The 17,985-nt window shown below is 38.7% G+C and overlaps 1 protein-coding gene and 1 pseudogene across 3 annotated transcripts in view; one reads left to right on the top strand and one right to left on the bottom strand.

Moving 5' to 3' along the window:
• The window catches only part of EFCAB2 (EF-hand calcium binding domain 2), a 114,467-nt gene that overhangs the window by 23,745 nt on the left and 72,737 nt on the right, over positions 1-17,985 (top strand). The gene's annotated exons all lie outside the window — the stretch shown is intronic.
• LOC102270169 (B-cell CLL/lymphoma 7 protein family member C pseudogene) lies at positions 7,536-8,269 on the bottom strand (annotated as a pseudogene).

The following is a 17,985-nucleotide window of genomic DNA, read 5'->3' on the forward strand; positions in this document are numbered from 1 at the left end:
AGGCTTACAACCCTACTGCCATACAACCCAGCAATCCCACTACTGGGCATACACACTGAGGAAACCAGAGTTGAAAGAGACACATGTACCTCAGTGTTCATTGCAGCACTGTTTACAATAGCCAGGACATGGAAACAACCTAGATGTCCATCAGCAGATGAATGAATAAGGAAGTTGTACATAAACACAATAGAATGTTACTCAGCTATAAAAAAGAACACCTTTGAGTTAGTTCTAATGAGGTGAACGAAACTGGAGCCTATTATACACAGTGAAGTAAGTCAGAAAGAGAAACACCAATACAGTATACTAACACATATATATGAAATTTAGAAAGACAGTAATGATGACCCTATATTCAAGACAGCAAAAAAGACACAGATGCAAAGAACAGACTTTTGGACTCTGTGGGAGAAGGCGAGGGTGGGACGATATGAGAGACTAGCACTGAAACATGTATATTACCATATGTGAAATAGATGACCAATGCAAGTTCAATGCATGAAGCAGGGCACTCAAAGTTGGTGCTCTGGGACAACCCGGAGGGATAGGGTGGGGGATTCAGTATGGGGAACACCTGTACACCGTGGCTGATTCATGTCAATGTATGGCAAAAACCACCACAATATTGTAAAGTAATTAGCCTCCAATTAAAATAAATTAATTACACTTAAAAATGTGCTTGTTAACTAGTATTTCTGATATTATTTCACCATCTGACCATTTTATGAAAGTGCTCATTTTCACATATGGTCATTCCATATTTTGCTAAGTGAGCATGCTATAAAAAGTAACATTTTTTAGAATATCTGCTGAATGTGACATTTCTGTGAAATTAAATGTTATTGCTAATATTTTCCCCAAGCGTCACAAAACTACATCTACTTTGCTAAAAACGTGCATATTATGTTTTAGCTTTACTTAATTTTTGAGATAACATTTTTGATGTTGAATTAGATGTAACCATGAATTAAATAAGTGGAATTACTTGGATTATCAACCAAGCATTTTTTTTAAAACTGCACCGTGCAGCTTGAGGGATCTTAGTTCTTACCAGGGATCAAATCCAGGCCACAGCAGTGAACGTGCCCCGTCCTCGCCATTGAACTGTCAAGGAATTCCCAAGCATTTATTCATATATGTTAAAGTTATAGTTTAAACATATTCTGTAGCAAGAGATTTATTATTTCCAGAGCACATTTGTCACATTTATGAATTATGACTTTACTTTTCTATTGATATGACTAATAAAGAGTTAAATTTAGTTGAGACTTTATGCCTTGTGAATGAGGACTGAGTATGGATTCCTTTTTTTTAAGACCTATGTGAACATATTTTTCACCATTTTTAATGGTGGTCTTGGTCACCTTTTTAAGTGCACTGCTTCTTAAAAACAAAAGCAAAAATGAGTGATCAGTCACATTGTGGAGGACAATAAACCAAACCTTGATCCACAACCACATAAGCTCATTTCAGAGGGGATTTTCTTATTAGTTGAGAGGGCTAAATGACTTCTAAATTTTCTTTCAGTTCTTGATTCTGAGGTTTTCAATTGTCTTTTTTTTTCTCTACTGACCTAAATATGTCTGCATAAAATCATAATCTGTATGTTAATAGCTAATAAAGATATACTGGACCAACTTACACTTGTACCAACTTACAATAATGTTATATACACACGAATTCATAGAGAGAAGTACTTTGATTGCCACAATCATTTTAAAAATTAGTGATAGCACATTTGATCACATTACATTCCATTTTAATATACTTTTAGGTTAAAAAAGGTCTGTTTCTTAAGACATAATTATTTCCTCAAGTATCTTATTTGTTATATTCTAATCCTCAAGATTTTTTCCTGATAAAAGTTGTTTTTCCATCAGGCATTATTTTAATTGTTGTTTTGAAATACTGACTTAATCAGTATAAGTTGCCAAGTATTAATATTTTTGGCATACATTCACATCCATTGTTGCAAAGACATATTCTTGTACTTTCATTTTAATTTAAATAGTTTATATTATTTTCTGACATCAGTAAAAACTTTTTAAAGCTTCCATTAGGCTCTTAGCATGTAAATAGGTTAATTTAGCTTTCTGACTTGTTTCCACGATATTTTAGCCAAATATTATGAGACTGGGTCTTATATTTTGGCAATGATATACACAATCTGGCTTTTTGTATTTTGAAGATGAAGAATCTAAATAAACAAAAGAAGTCAGGGATACTAAAGGGCAAGAGGGGAAAGTGATGCTTTAGTTTGGTGTTAGCTTCTTGATTGGCTCAACTACCTGGAACCTTTGATAGTAGTATTCAGAAGGAGTGTTAGAATTGTTAAACTTGATTTATTGTCTAAAATATGTATGCCCTTATTATTTTGTAAAGTTTTATCTATTTGATTTTTGGCTGTGCTGGGCCATTGTTGCTGTGCATGGGCTTTCTCAAGTTGCTCTGAGCAGGGGATACTCTTAAGTTGCAGTCTCAGGCTTCTCTTTGTGGTGGCGTCTCTTGTTGAGGAGCACAGGCTTCTCTAGGTGCTCGGGCCTCAGTAGTTGCAGCTAGCAGGCTCCAGAGCGCCAGCTCAGTTATTGTGGTGCTCGGGCTTAGTTGCCCCGTGATGTGCACTTTAATTTTATAACCAACAAGACATTTGAATTAGGATGAAGTGTATTTATTACTGTTGTGTCTATTCTATCCAGGGGCTTTGCAGGTGCCACAGTGGAAAGGAATCCTCCTGACAATGCAGGAGACCCAAGAGACATAGGTTAGATCCCTGGCTCAAGAAGAGTCCCCTGGAGAAGGAAATGGCAACCTACTCCAGTATTCTTGCCTGGAAAATTCCATGGACAGAGGAATCTGGCAGGCTACAGTCCATAGAGTCACAAAGAGTCGGACAGGACTGAGCTCCTGAGCATGCATGCATGCTACTCTATTAAAGATTTGCTTTTCTTACTAGTTTTGAAATACCATAGGCAGCTTGCACAATAGTGCTATTTTCATCTTGAGCTCTGGGTTTACTCTTTCAGGTAGCATTCTCAGCTATCAGTTATGATTGTTGGAGTCTGCCAGAGTAATTGCATGAAAAAAATCAACCTTGCCTTATTTTAATCTATTTAAATAATAGACTCATCAAAGGTTTTAAATTGTTTTTCTCCATAAGACTTCATTCATGTTAGTCTCATCAGTTTGAATAGTCTTGATCCTGTGATACAATATTTTGAAACAGTAACTTATTTAAGCTCAGATTTAACCATAGTAATTAGTATCTAATACATGTGCATACATTCTCAGTCACAAAGTTGTGTCTGACTCTTCAACCCCATGGACTATAGCCCACCAGCCTCCTCTGTCTATGGGTTTTCCCAGGCAAGAATACTGGGCGGGTTGCCATTTCCTTCTCGAGGAGATCTTTTGGACCCAGGGATTGAACCCACTTCTTCTGCAGCTCCTGCATTGGCAGGCGATTGTTTACCACTGAACCACTTAGGAAGCCCATCTGATGCATATATAGCACAAAGTTCTGGAGATAGACAATGATGATAGCTGCATAGTAATATAAATGTACTTAATATGACACCATCCTTATGGCAGAAAGTGAAGAGGAACTAAAAAGCCTCTTGATGAAAGTGAAAGAGGAGAGTGAAAAAGTTGGCTTAAAACTCAACATTCAGAAAACGAAGATCGTGGCATCTGGTCCCATCACTTCATGGCAAATAGATGGGGAAACAATGGAAACAGTGTCAGACTTTATTTTGGGGGGCTCCAAAATCACTGCAGATGGTGACTGCAGCCATGAAATTAAAAGACGCTTACTCCTTGGAGGAAAAGTTATGACCAACCTAGATAGCATATTCAAAAGCAGAATTATTACTTTGCCAACAAAGGTCCGTCTAGTCAAGGCTATGGTTTTTTCAGTGGTCACGTATGGATGTGAGAGTTGGACTGTGAGGAAAGCTGAGCACTGAAGAATTGATGCTTTTGAACTGTGGTGTTGGAGAAGACCCTTGAGAGTCCCTTGGACTGCAAGGAGATCCAACCAGTCCATTCTGAAGGAGATCAGCCCTGGGATTTCTTTGGAAGGAATGATGCTAAAGCTGAAACTCCAGTACTTTAGCCACCTCATGTGACGAGTTGACTCATTGGAAAAGACTCTGTTGCTGGGAGGGATTGAGGGCAGGAGGAGAAGGGGATGACAGAGGATAAGATGGCTGGATGGCATCACCGACTTGATGGACGTGAGTTTGAGTGAACTCTGGGAGATGGTGGTGGACTGGGAGGCCTGGCGTGCTGCAATTCATGGGGTCGCAAATAGTCGGACACGATTGAGTGACTGAACTGAACTGAACTGAATATCACTAAACTGTATGTATACTTAAAAATGGCTGTGGAAATTTTCATGTTATGTGTATTTTGTTACAATAAAAAAATAATGGCATCATCCTGATAAGTTTGGTTCCTGGAGGAGGGCATGGCAACCCACTCCAGCATTCTTGCCTGGAGCATCCCCATGGACAGAAGAGCCTGGTGGGCTATAGTCCATGGAGTTGCAAAGAGTCAGACATGACTGAAGTGACTTAGCAAGTACACACGTGTAAGTCTGGTTAATGATTTGTTGTTGTTGTTGAGTCACTAAACTGTGTTTGACTCTTTGTGACCCCATGGACTGCAGTACCCTAGGCCTCGCTATCCCTCACCATCTCCCGGAGTTTGCTCAAGTTCATGTCCATTGAATCAGTGATGCTATCCAACCATCTCATCCTCTGTCGCCCTCTTCTTTTGCTTTCAGTCTTTCCCAACATCAGGGTCTTTTCTAATGAGTTGACTCTTCACATCAGGTGGCAAAGTATTGAAGCTTCAGCTTCAACATCAGTCCTTCTAATGAGTTATTCAGTGTTGATTTCCTTTAGGATTGATTGGTTTGGTCTCCTTGCTGTCCAAGGGACTCTCGAGAGTCTTCTCCAGTACCATAGTTTGAAAGCATCAGTTCTTTGGCGCTCAGCCTTTTTTATGGTCCAACTCTTACATCCGTACATGACTACTGGAAAAACCAGCTTTGATCATATGGACCTTTGTTGGCAAAGTGATGTCTCTACTTTTTAATATACTGTGTAGGTTTGTCACAGCTTTTCTTCCAAGGAGCCAAGTGTGTTTTAATTTCGTGGCTGCAGTTAACCATCCTCAGTGATTTTGGAGCCAAAGAAGGTGAAATCTGTCGCTGTTTTCACTATTTCCCTGTCTATTTGCCATGAAGTGATAGGACCAAATGCCATGTTCTTAGTTTTTTGAATGTTGAATTTTAAGCCACCTTTTTCACTCTCCTCTTTCATCCTCATCAAGAGCCTCTTTAGTTCCTCTTCACTTTCTGCCCTTAGAGTGGTATTATCTGCATATCTGAAGTTATTGATATTTCTCCCAGCAATCTTGATTCTAGCTTGATTACATTTGTTAATGATTACATTTGTTAAAATGTGTAAAGAATTTAGATTATTGCCTGATCCATATTAAGTGCTTCTAATACATATATATCCAATAATATATAAAAACAATTATACGCTGAAAACAAGTAGGATTTATCCCAGGAATGCAAGACTGCTTCAACATTCAAAAGTCATTTAATGTAACTCATATCATCAACAGAGTAAAAAAGAAAAATTACTAGTTCCTAGTAGACTAGGAATAGAGGGAACTTCCTCCACTTGAGAAAGAGCATCTACAAAAACCTAAAGTTAACATCAGACTTAATGGTGAGAAATTTGAGACTTTCCCACTAAGATCAGGAACAAGGCAAGAGTGTCATATCTAGCCACACCCTTTCAACAAGGTACTGTAAGTAATAGAGCTGTGGTCTGAATTTTTGAGCACCAGACCATATGTTGAAATCCTAACTCCCAAAAGTCATGTTATTAGTAGGTGGAATCTTTGGCAAGTGATTAGGTCATGAGGATGTAGCCCTCATGAATGGGATTACTGCCCCAATAAAAAAGATCGTGCAGAGGTCCCTACCATCTTCCACTATGTGAAAATACAATGAGAAGTCCTTAACCTGAAAGAGAGCCCTCACTGAACCATACTGACATCCTGGTCTCAGAATTTCAGCCTCCAGAACTGTGAAAAATAAGTTTCTGTTGTTTATAAACTACCTGGTCTGTGATACTTTGTTACAGCAGCCCAATATCTTAGCCCAATAGACTAAGACAGCTAATGCAAGATACAAGAAGAGGAAATAAGAGTTCAGATTGAGAAGGACTGCCTTTACAAACATGTTAAAAATTGCATTAATTGGCATTTAAAAAATATTTTAGTAACTTTAAGAAAAATTACTCTATTCATTAGAATAAGAGGAATGTTTACTTACATAATTATCTTACCTATGAGTGTAAGAATTATAATATCCCTTCCATTTTTTAAAATAGCAGCTTTATTGAGATATAATTCACATACCATCTAGTTCACTCTTTCAAGATATACAGTTCAGTTTTTAATATATTCATAGGTATGTGCACACATTACCAGTCAGTTTTAGAACAGTGTCATTAGAATGGTTGATTCTTTTTTTTGAACTTCGATTTTTAGGATTTTTAAAAAACCATTCTAACCTTTTAAAAATGCACAATTCAGTGACATTGCTGCTGGAGGAGACTCTTGAGTGTCCCTTGGATAGCAAGGAGATCAAACCTAAAGGAAATCAACCCTGAATATTCATTGGAAGGACTGATGCTGAAGCTCCAATACTTTGGCCACCTGATGCGAAGAGCCAACTCATTGGAAAAGACCCTGATGCTGGGAAAGATTGAGGGCAGGAGGAGAAGGGGGCGAAAGAGGATGAGATGGTTGGATGGCATCATTGACTCAGTGGACGTGAGTTTGAGCACAGTCCGGGAGATAGTGAAGGGCAGGGAAGCCTGGCATGCTGCAGTCCGTGGGGTCACAAAAGTCACACATGACTGAGTGAACAACAACAACAAAGAACATTCACAGTGCTCTGCAACTATCACCCTCTCCCTTATCAGAACTTTTAATCATTCCAAACAAAAACTTTGTACCCACTAGACATTAGCTTCCTATTCCTCTTGAACGTGAAGTTGCTCAGTTGTGTCCGACTCTTTGCGACCCCATGGACTGTAGCCTACCAGGCTCCTCTGTCCATGGGATTTTCCAGGCAATGGTACTGGAGTGGATTGCCATTTCCTTCTCCAAGGGATCTTCCCAACCCAGGGATCAAACCCGGTCTCCCGCATTGTAGACAGATGCTTTACCGTCTGAGTCACCAAGGAAGTCATTAGTACAGTACAGTACAATAATTTCTCCAAGGGTTTCAGGAAGTTCCCAGGCAGCTACCATATTTGCACTCATGACCTCAGTACAATAATTTCTCCAAGGGTTTCAGGAAGTTCCCAGGCAGCTACCATATTTGCACTCATGACCTCGCCACTTTTCCATTGTGAAGGTTGACTGTAGCCTTGAACCATGGCTGGCATTAGAGATGCACCCTCTGATTCTTCACCCTGTTTCTTCTCCAAGCCTTCATAAAGGCTTTTTAGCTTTCTCTTGAATCAGCATTAAGCTGAGCAGGATTCGACACTGATGCTGATCCTGCATTCACACTCTGAGAAGTTTCTCCATCTCCTCCATCAATTTTCCATGCTTCTTTGACATAATTGTTGACATCATCGGCACAGCAGACTTCACTTCACATGTTCCATGATCTTGTCCTTGTTCTTTAGAATCCTGCTCAGCCTCCAGCAATTCTGGAACAGGCTCCTCCTTGGCCAACATGGGGGGTTCATCCATGCTGCCCGCAGGTATGCCCCCAGGATCTCTCTCCTGGTCCACCTGTGGGGGCTGAGCATCCTCTGGAACCCCTTCTGGTGGTCCAGCAGGTGACACAGGACGGCTGGGCTGGGGGGTGCCCCCAGGGCTGGGCCCCGTGCTCTTCTGCAGGGAGCCTTCTGAATGGAAGGCTGAGTAACTCTGGTTACTGTTCTCATCATTGAGATCCAGCAGGGTGAGAGGGCCACCCCCTCAGGGACTGGCGCCCCTGCCCCTCCGCTCCCAGCCTCGGGATCTCTCCGCCCCTCCACCTGCCCTCTGGTGCTCCTCCTCCTGGGGAGTCCACCGCTGGCACCCACTTGAAGATACGAAGGGAAGTGTCGCCCACAGTCACCCAGCACTTCTCCCATCTCCGGACCTTCTCGATGGTCACCATCACCTTCTTGATGTCATCCTTGGCTCGGCTCCGGGTCTCGGCCTGCACAGTCCGGCCGGCCATACTGCCTATTCCTCTTATCTCCTGACAGATTCTTCCCAGCTCCTGGCAACCACCATTCTACTTTCTGTTTTTATGAGTTTTACTATTCTGCGTCCCTCATGTATTTGAAATCATACAATATTTGTCCTTCTGTATCTGGCTTATATCACTTAGCATATAACATCTTCAGAGTTCATCCATGTTGTAGTATGTGTCATAGTTTCATAGTTTTGTTCCTTTTTAAGACTGAATGCTATTCCACTGTATATATACGCCACTTTCATTTATGTATCCACCTGTCAATGGATATTCGGGTTGATTCCACCTTTCAGCTACTGTGAATAATGCTGCTGTGAACACTGATGTGCAAATACTTGAGACCCTGTTTTAAATTATTTTGAGTGTATATCCAAAAGTGGAACTGCTGGGTTTTATGGTTATTAGGTTTTGATTTTCTGAAGAACTACCATACTGTTTTCCACAACAGCTGAACCATTTTATATTTCCATCAGTAATGTACAACTGTTCCAATTTTTCCGTATCTTCACCAAGACTTGTTATTTCCTATTTTTATAATAGATATCCTAATGACTAGTGAATTTGGAAAACTCAGCAGTGGCCACAGGACTGGAAAAGGTCAGTTTTCATTCCAATCCCAAAGAAAGGCAGTGCCAAAGAATGCTCAAACTACTGCACAATTGCATTCATCTCACACGCTAGTAAAGTGATGCTCAAAATTCTCCAAGCCAGGCTTCAGCAATATGTGAACCATGAACCTCCAGATGTTCAAGCTGGTTTTAGAAAAGGCAGAGGAACCACAGATCAGATTGCCAACATCTGCTGGATCATCGAAAAAGCAAGAGAGTTCCAGAAAAACATCTATTTCTGCTTTATTGACTATGCCAAAGCCTTTGACTGTGTGGATCACAATAAACTGTGGAAAATTCTGAAAGAGATGGGAATACCAGACCACCTGACCTGCCTCTTGAAAAACCTGTATGCAGGTCAGGAAGCAACAGTTAGAACTGGACATGAAACAACAGACTGGTTCCAAATAGGAAAAGGAGTACTTCAAGGCTGTATATTGTCACCCTGCTTATTTAACTTATATGCAGAGTACATCATGAGAAATGCTGGTCTGGAAGAAGCACAAGCTGGAATCAAGATTGCCGGGAGAAATATCAATAACCTCAGATATGCAGATGACACCACCCTTATGGCAGAAAGTGAAGAGGAACTCAAAAGCCTCTTGACAAAGGTGAAAGTGGAGAGTGAAAAAGTTGGCTTAAAGCTCAACATTCAGAAAACGAAGATCATGGCATCCGGTCCCATCACTTCATGGCAAATAGATGGGGAAACAGTGGAAACAGTGTCAGACTTTATTTTTTTGGGCTCCAGAGTCACTGCAGATGGTGACTGCAGCCAGGAAATTAAAAGACACTTACTCCTTGGAAGAAAAGTTATGACCAACCTAGATAGCACATTGAAAAGCAGAGACATTACTTTGCCAACAAAGGTCCGTCTAGTCAAGGCTATGGTTTTTCCAGTGGTCATGTATGGATGTGAGAGTTGGACTGTGAAGAAAGCTGAACGCTGAAGAATTAATGCTTTTGAAGTGTGGTGTTGGAGGAGACTCTTGAGAGTCCCTTGGACTGCAAGGAGATCCAACCAGTCCATTCTGAAGGAGATCAGCCCTGGGATTTCTTTGGAAGGAATGATGCTAAAGCTGAAACTCCAGTACTTTGGCCACCTCATGTGAAGAGTTGACTCATTGGAAAAGACTCTGATGCTGGGAGGGATTGGGAGCAGGAGGAGAAGGGGACGACAGAGGATGAGATGGCTGGATGGCAACACTGACTTGATGGACGTGAGTCTGAGTGAACTCAGGGAGTTGGTGATGGACAGGGAGGCCTGGCATGCTGCAGTTCATGGGGTCGCAAAGAGTCGGACAGTACTGAGCGACTGAACTGAACTGAACTGAGTGACTAGTGATGTTGAACATCTTTTCAGGTACTAATTAGCCATTTGTATAACTTCTTTTGAGACTTGTCTATTCAAATTTTTTCATCTTTTTAAATTGGGTTGGTTTTTCTGTTGTTGTTTAGTTGTAGGAGTTCTTTATATATTCTGAATATTAATCCCTATCAGATATATGCTTTGCAAATTTTTCTCCCATTCTGTGGGTTGTTTTTTCACTCTTTTAGTAGTGTCCTTTGATTTCACAAAAATTTTAATTTTGATGACATCCAACTTATGTATCTTTGGTTGATATTTTTGTGATATTACAAATGGAATTTAAAAAATTCCTTTTCAGATTGTTTGTTTTTATTATGTTGAAATGTGACTGATTTTTGTGTGTTGATTTTATATCCTGCAACTTTGCTGAATGTATTTATTTGCTCTGTCGGGTTTCTTTTTTTTCTTAGACTGAGGGTTTTCTACATAATAAGATTGTCTTCTATGAACAGAAATGAGTGTACTTCTTTCTTTTCAACTTGGATGCCTTTTATTTCTCTTTCTTGCCCAGATTAACTGACTGGAACATCCAATACTATATTGGAAAGTGGTAAAGGAGGCCTTTTTATCTTATTCCTGATCTTACAGGAAAAGCTTTGTCTTTCAGCACTGAAAATGATATTAGCTGTGGCTTTTTCATATAGGCCCTTATCATGTTGAAGAAGTTTCCTTCTGTTCCTAGTTTTCTGAATATTATTATCATGAAAGGATGTTGAATTTTGTCAAATGCTTTTTCTATATCAGTTATCCTAATCATGTGTCTTTTCTGCCTTCATTCTATGAATGTAGTATGTAACTCTAATTGACAGTCTTGTGTCTCTGGAATAAATTCCATTTGGCCTTGATGTTTAATCCTTTTAATATATTGCTGAATTTGTTAACCACTACATTTTACTGTCATTTTTTAATAGTAACTTAATTCTTTCCTTGCCAGTTTCTTACCCAAAAGATAGTTCTCTTGCTATACAAATTGTTCTGTGACATAGAAAAACAGTTAAGCATCCCCCAGTTTTGCTATATGAAGGAAATAAATATAATTCTGTTAACAGTACCCAACAAAACATCAAAAAGGGAAATTGTGAGTTGTCATATCCAAATGGGACATGGATTGTCTCATATATAATTATTAACTATTTAGTAAGCATTTATTGAGAATTTAGTACATTCCAGGCAGTGTCAAATTTATTCTCAAGGTGTTTACAAATGTGGAAGGGGAGACTAGTTAACCACTGAATACAATACAGTTTTATATAATATTATAGTAGAGATATCCATGGGTGCTACATGATTACACAGGAAGGTACCTAATTCAAAAAGAAGATGAAAGAAAAGTGTGTTACTCTTAAACTGTCTTGAATGATAAGTAGAAATTATCCAGAAAAAGGAGAGGACTGTTTCATACAGGGGACTATCAATCATAATGACAATGAAAAAGCATAATAATTGAAAAACTACAAAGATTTCCAAGGTGGAGAATCTGTATGAAAAAGTATTGAGAAATGACATTTTTGAGGTAAGGAAGGGCTAGTTTGTAGACGTGATTTAGGAGCTTGAATGCTTTTTATTTTTTTGAAAGAACTTGGGAATCATTGAAAGATTTTAAACCAGGAAGTCATATGAACAAATTTTTGTTTTAGACAGATAATCCTAGCAAAATGTGGACTATGGTTTGAAGGATGGAATGGAAATGGAGGGAAAGGAGACTAAAGGCAAAAAGACAGGAAATGATTGCATTAATCCAGGCCAGAAGCAATGAAGGTCTAGACTTAAACAGTGGCAGTGGAAATGGAAGAGGGAGACTGATTTTGAAAGTATTTAATAATTAGAATCAAAAGGTGTTGATGATCAAATAGAACTGTGAGGATGGGTTGTTGGAAATTAAATTGGTTGGCTTGATAAATTTGGAGGAAAGTGATCAGAGAATCAGTAGAGCACAGTAGTGAGAAGGAGTAGCAGACATTCCTTCATGTCTGAAGGAATGAAACTTAATGGAGTAGTAGTTTCAGGGTGAAATAAGAACCCTATCAGACAAGTCCAGAAGATAGGCCATTTTATAAGACATTGCATGGCCTGGTCTCTTCCACAAGCTAATTTCATTGGGGGACAGGAGACCAGGAGAGAATGAAAGACTGTTTTAGTTTAAAAGAGACCAAAAAATTTTAAAACCAAATGTATGACATAAACTTAAATTAGAGTGTAGGTTGAAAAAGTAACTGTAAAAAAGACATTATGGTACAATTCGGAAATTTGCATATTGAATAGATATTAGATATTCTTAGTGAATTTTTATGAATTTTAACGATATCATAATTATATTGGGATTATATAGAAGAATGTCCTTATTTTTAGGAGATGCATGTTGAAGTATTTAGGGATGAATAATTGTAATGTCTGTAATCAGAGACAGGGATTTAGGAAAGAAGAAAAAAATGGCAAAACATTAATAATAGTTTGATACAGGTGGTGGGTAGAGAGTTGTTTACAATACTAAGCTTTCAGTTTCAGATTCAAACTTCAGTTTGCCATGCCAGCAGCTATTTATGTAGCATTTACATTGTATTAGATATTATAAGTAATCTAAAGATGATTTAGCCTGTATACATGTAGGTTATATGCAAATATTATGGTATTTTATATTAAAAAGGACTTGAGTGTCCTCAGATTTTGGTATCTGCAGGTCCTGGAACCACTCTCCCCATGGATTCTGAGGGATGACTTTTTTCAATTCCTGATCAAATTTTAAAGTATAAGATCCTCAATTTTTGATAGTTTATTACCAGTGAGAAACTTTGTTTATGTAAAAATGTGAAAGCATTTTTCTCAGCCATTAAAAAATTTAAAACAATTGAAATTATAATTTCAAAAACTCATCCTTTTTAAATTGAACTGTAGTTGATTTACAATGTTATATTCATTTCAGGTGTATAACATAGTGATTCAGTATTTACAGATTATATTCTATTTAATGTTATTATAAAATAGTGACATATTTCCCTGTGCTGTATAATATATCCTATTTATTTGTTTATAATTTTTATTGGTGTATAGTTGATTTACAGTACTGTAAATTAGTTTCTTCTGTACAGCAAAGTGAATCAGTTATCCATCTACGTATACCCACTCTTTTAGATCATTTCCCATATAGGCCACTGTACAGTATTGAGTAGAGTTTCCTGTGGTATACACTTAGTTATCTGTTTTACATAGAGTACTGTGTAGATGTCAATCCCAATTTCCCAACTTGTCTTTCCCCCTCTTATCCTATGGTGACCATAGTTTTTCTTTTTAAAATTTTTTATTTATATATTTTTGGCTGTGCTGGGTCATTGCTGCTGCTCAGATTTTTCTCTAGTTGTGGCCAGCAGGGACTACTCTTTGTTGCAGTGCTCAGGCTTATCATTGCGGTGGCTTCTCTTCTAGAGAAAAGGCTCTGGGGCTCTTGGGCTTTGGTAGTTGTACATGTTGGCTCAGTAGTTGTGGTTCCCAGGCTCTAGAGCACAGGCTTGTGGTGCACAGTCTAGAGCACAGTTACTCTGTGGCATGTGGGATCTTCCCAGACCAGGGATCGAACCCATGTCTCCTGCATTGGCAGGCGGAGTCTTTACCACTGAACCACAGGGAAGCCTAAATTTGTTTTCTACATCTGTAACACTATTTCTGTTTTGTAGATAAGTTCATTTGTACCCTTTTAACATTTTTATTTTTATTTTTTTAAATTATTTATTTATTTGGCTGTGCTAGGTCTTCATTCGGAGAAGGCACTGGCGACCCACTCCAGTACTCTTGCCTGGAAAATCCCATGGACGGAGGAGCCTGGTGGGCTGCAGTCCATGGGGTCACAAAGAGTCAGACACGACTGGGCGACTTCCCTTTCACTTTTCACTTTCATGCATTGGAGAAGGAAATGGCAACCCACTCCAGTGTTCTTGCCTGGAGAATCCCAAGGACAGAGGAGCCCGGTGGGCTTCCATCTATGGGGTCGCACAGAGTTGGACACGACTGAAGCAGCTTAGGAGGAGGAGGAGGAGGTCTTCATGACTGCACGTGGGCTCAGGCTCTCCAGGTGTGGCGAGCGTGGGCTGCTCCTTGTTGAGGTGTGCCGGCTTCTCACTGTGCTGGCCCCTCTCGTTGTGGACCATGGGCTCTAGGCATGTGGGCTTCAGTAGTTGCAGCACATGGGTTCAGTAGTTGTGACACATGGGTTTAGTTGCTCCACAGCCTGTGAGATCTTCCTGGATTAGGGATTGAACCCATGTTCCCTGAATTGGCAGGTGTATTCTTAACCACTAGACCCCCAGGGAAGCCCTGTACCCTTTTTTTAGATTCCACATGTAAGTGATATCATATGGTATTTGTCTTTCTCTGTCTGACTTACTTCACTCCATATGACAATCTCTAGGTCCATCCATGTGGCAAATGGCATTATTTCTTTTTTTTTTTTTATTATGGCTGAGCAATATTCCATTGTATATATATATATCACATCTCCTTAAACCAATTGTCTGTTGATGGGCACTTGGATTGTTTCCATGCCTTGGCTATTGTAAATGGTTCTGCTGTGAACGTTGGGGTGCATGTATCTGTTCAGATTGTGATTTTCTCTGGGTATATGCCCAGGGGTGAGATTGCTGGGTCATGTGGTACCTCTATTTTTAGTTTTCTAGGAAGCCTCTGTATTGTTTTCCACAGTGGCGGTACCAATTTACATTCCCGCCAAAAATGTAAAAGGGTTCCCTTTTCTCTGCAACCTCTCCAGCATTTATTGTTTGTAGATTTTTTGATGGTGGCCATTCTGACTGGTGCTTATTTATTTTATATATAGTAGTTTGTGTCTCTCAATCTCATTCTCCTATTTCACCCCTCACTCCTTTCCCCACTGATAACCACTAGTTAGTAGTTTGCTCTCTGTATCTGTGAGTCTGTTTTTGTCAAACACACCCTTTAATTGAAAAATATAGTTGAAAATTTTGTGATGTAATATAAATGCTTTTTTAAAAAATATTTATTTTTATTTATTTATTTGACTACTCCTGGTCTTAGTTGCAGTATGTGGAGTCTAGTTCCCTACACCAGGAATGACACTCGGGCCCCTGCATTGGGAGCTCAGAGTCTTAACAGCTGACCACCAGGGAAGTCCCTGCAAATGGTTATTTAATCTAGTTGAACTTTCTCATATCATTACTTAAAAACTGTGGTATAGATTTGATTTGTATAACATGTTATGTGTTGTTAGAGCCAGGCAGCAAGCTTGGCTGCTACTGAAAGTTCGTATCATCTCTGGAAGGGTAGAATTAGCTAGCGTATATGAAGATAAAGATTATGGGCTGTTTCTTAGAGCCACAAGCCCCCTCAGTCCCAACACCGTGTTCCTTGGGCGTGTGGAGCATGAACTACTCCACTAGCTCCATGGGTTCTTTGTCCATTTGTCCATGGTGAGCAGTGCTGCATTTGATTTCTGTTTTCTGAAATAGGAGGGTATGAGGTAGATCACTTTCATGGCAAGCATGGAGCCCTGGGTGCTTGATATTTGTCGTGCTTGCTACCTGTGTAGACCAAGGGGCTTGCCATCAGAGCCTGTTCTGCTTTGAGCCTCCTGCCAGGAATCGCTGGAATAGATTCTTTCAGCTGCCTGACTTTGCCAGATCTAACTTTGATCTGGCCACACTGAGAGATGAGAGGATCAGTGTTTTTGGATGCTCTTGTAATCCTTTCACATCATACCTGTGTCCAGTGGGTGAGGATTCCTGAGTTATGGAAGTTCCAAATGTCGATTAAAGCATTATTTATTCCTGACAGATGACGATTGGAAAAAGGAGATTTCATGATCAAGTAAATTCGGAAAATGCTGCATTAATTTCTTTAGAACATCTCAAAGACTTTAATATGCTAATATGCATGATTAATCCCCAAGAGGAGAACATAATATTGTGAGTCTGTTTTTGTCAAAAACACACCCTTTAAATGCCTTTCTCAGGCATTTTTGATCATTGAAGCCTTTTACTGAGAAACACGTTGAGGAATGAGTATGAAACAGAACCCATTTTAGAAAACTTCAGTTCAGTTCAGTTCAGTTGCTCAGTCGTGTCTGACCATTTGCAACCCCATGGACTGCAGCATGCCAGGCTTCCCTGTCCATCACCAACTCCCGGAGCTTGCTCAAACCCATGTCCAACGAGTCGGTGAAGCCATGCAACCATCTCATCCTCTGTCATCCCCTTCTCTTCCTGCCTTCAATCTTTCCCAGCATCAGGGTCTTTTCCAATGAGTGAGTTCTTTGCATCAATATTAACTAGAGGTTGTTAAAAGTTAGTAATTGTTGTTAATATAAAATTGGGCATAGGAATGGAAGAATACTGCTTTAAACTTGTTAGTAATACCTATTTCAGAACACAAATCAGCATTGTATTTACTGGTAAAGGACTAGTATTCTAATCTATCAAATAATGTTTTTAAAGAGCAAAGATTATCATTATCATTTTATGAATTCAATTTGTTTTGGTAGTTCTAGCCAGTGTCCTAAATCATGAAGGAGAAATAAGAAAGTATGCATTTTGGAAAGAAGAGACCAAATGAATTATCAGAAAATACAAAGTAACCAACTGAAGAGGGATTATAAAAAGTTTTGGGAAATAGATGGGTATAAGATCAATAGCAAATTTTTTAAAAATTAATATTTACCTCTACTTCTAGAAATTTCAAGGTCTCCAAAAAGATTCCTTCACAATATCCACAAAATCCATAAAGTACTGAGGCACAATCTTGGAGAATTTGTGTGTGGCTTATATGAGGAAAGCCATAATGTATAACCTTCAATTTAGAGATATAAAAAGGGCTATATAGCTAATACAGATCTCTTAGATGTGAAAACTATTTTAAAATGTTCAGTCTTTCTCAGTGTATAGCTTCATTGCAATAGCAATCCCAATGGTGTTTTATTTGGAATTTCTAAATTTTATTTGAATTTCTAAATTTCATTTGGAAGACTTACACTGGTGAGTATATTAATGAATATTCCTAAGAAGAAGACCAGGAACAGTGATAATATTAATAAGTGAAATGGGATGGTAATGCCATAACAGTAGAAATACAGTTCAGAATGGAATCAGTAGAATAGACAATGGAAGTAGTCTCCATCACATAAAGGACTATAACACATTGTAAAGTAGGAGGAAAGAATTCAAGTGCTTAGTAAATTAAAAATTATTAAAATCAGATTAGAAGTTAATCTTTCACTTTGAATCATGCCAAAATAACTTTCAGATGGATTAAAAAGTATATTTTTAAGTTGTAGAAGAAAATAGAATTGAGTTTACCAAACCTGTAGAAAAAGGATAATTTTCTCCCTCTTTTGGTGGTTCTTTCAAAGACTATGTTTCTAAACTTTAAAGGATAAGAAATCTCAACAGGTGTCACTAAAATAAAAATTAAAAATAACATACTTTTAAAAGGTAATCTTAAATTTAAAAAGCAAATATCAGCTTTGTGTAATGACAGTATTATAACCAGTGAGATTTTTCCCAAGTTACTATTAGAACTAGTAAGAATGTTCCCACTAAATAACACAAATTCAACTGCATTCAACTTAGCGTATTTCAGTGAGATAATAAGACAAATGCACAAAGATGAATTGGGCAGAATGGTTCACTCAAAAATTAATATATTTAACAACAAAAACATTTAGAAACTACCTAAATGTCTACAGTTAGGGAGCTGGTTTAATA

Source organism: Bos mutus, chromosome 16, assembly GCF_027580195.1.
Source record: "Bos mutus isolate GX-2022 chromosome 16, NWIPB_WYAK_1.1, whole genome shotgun sequence".
Lineage (NCBI taxonomy): Eukaryota > Metazoa > Chordata > Mammalia > Artiodactyla > Bovidae > Bos > Bos mutus.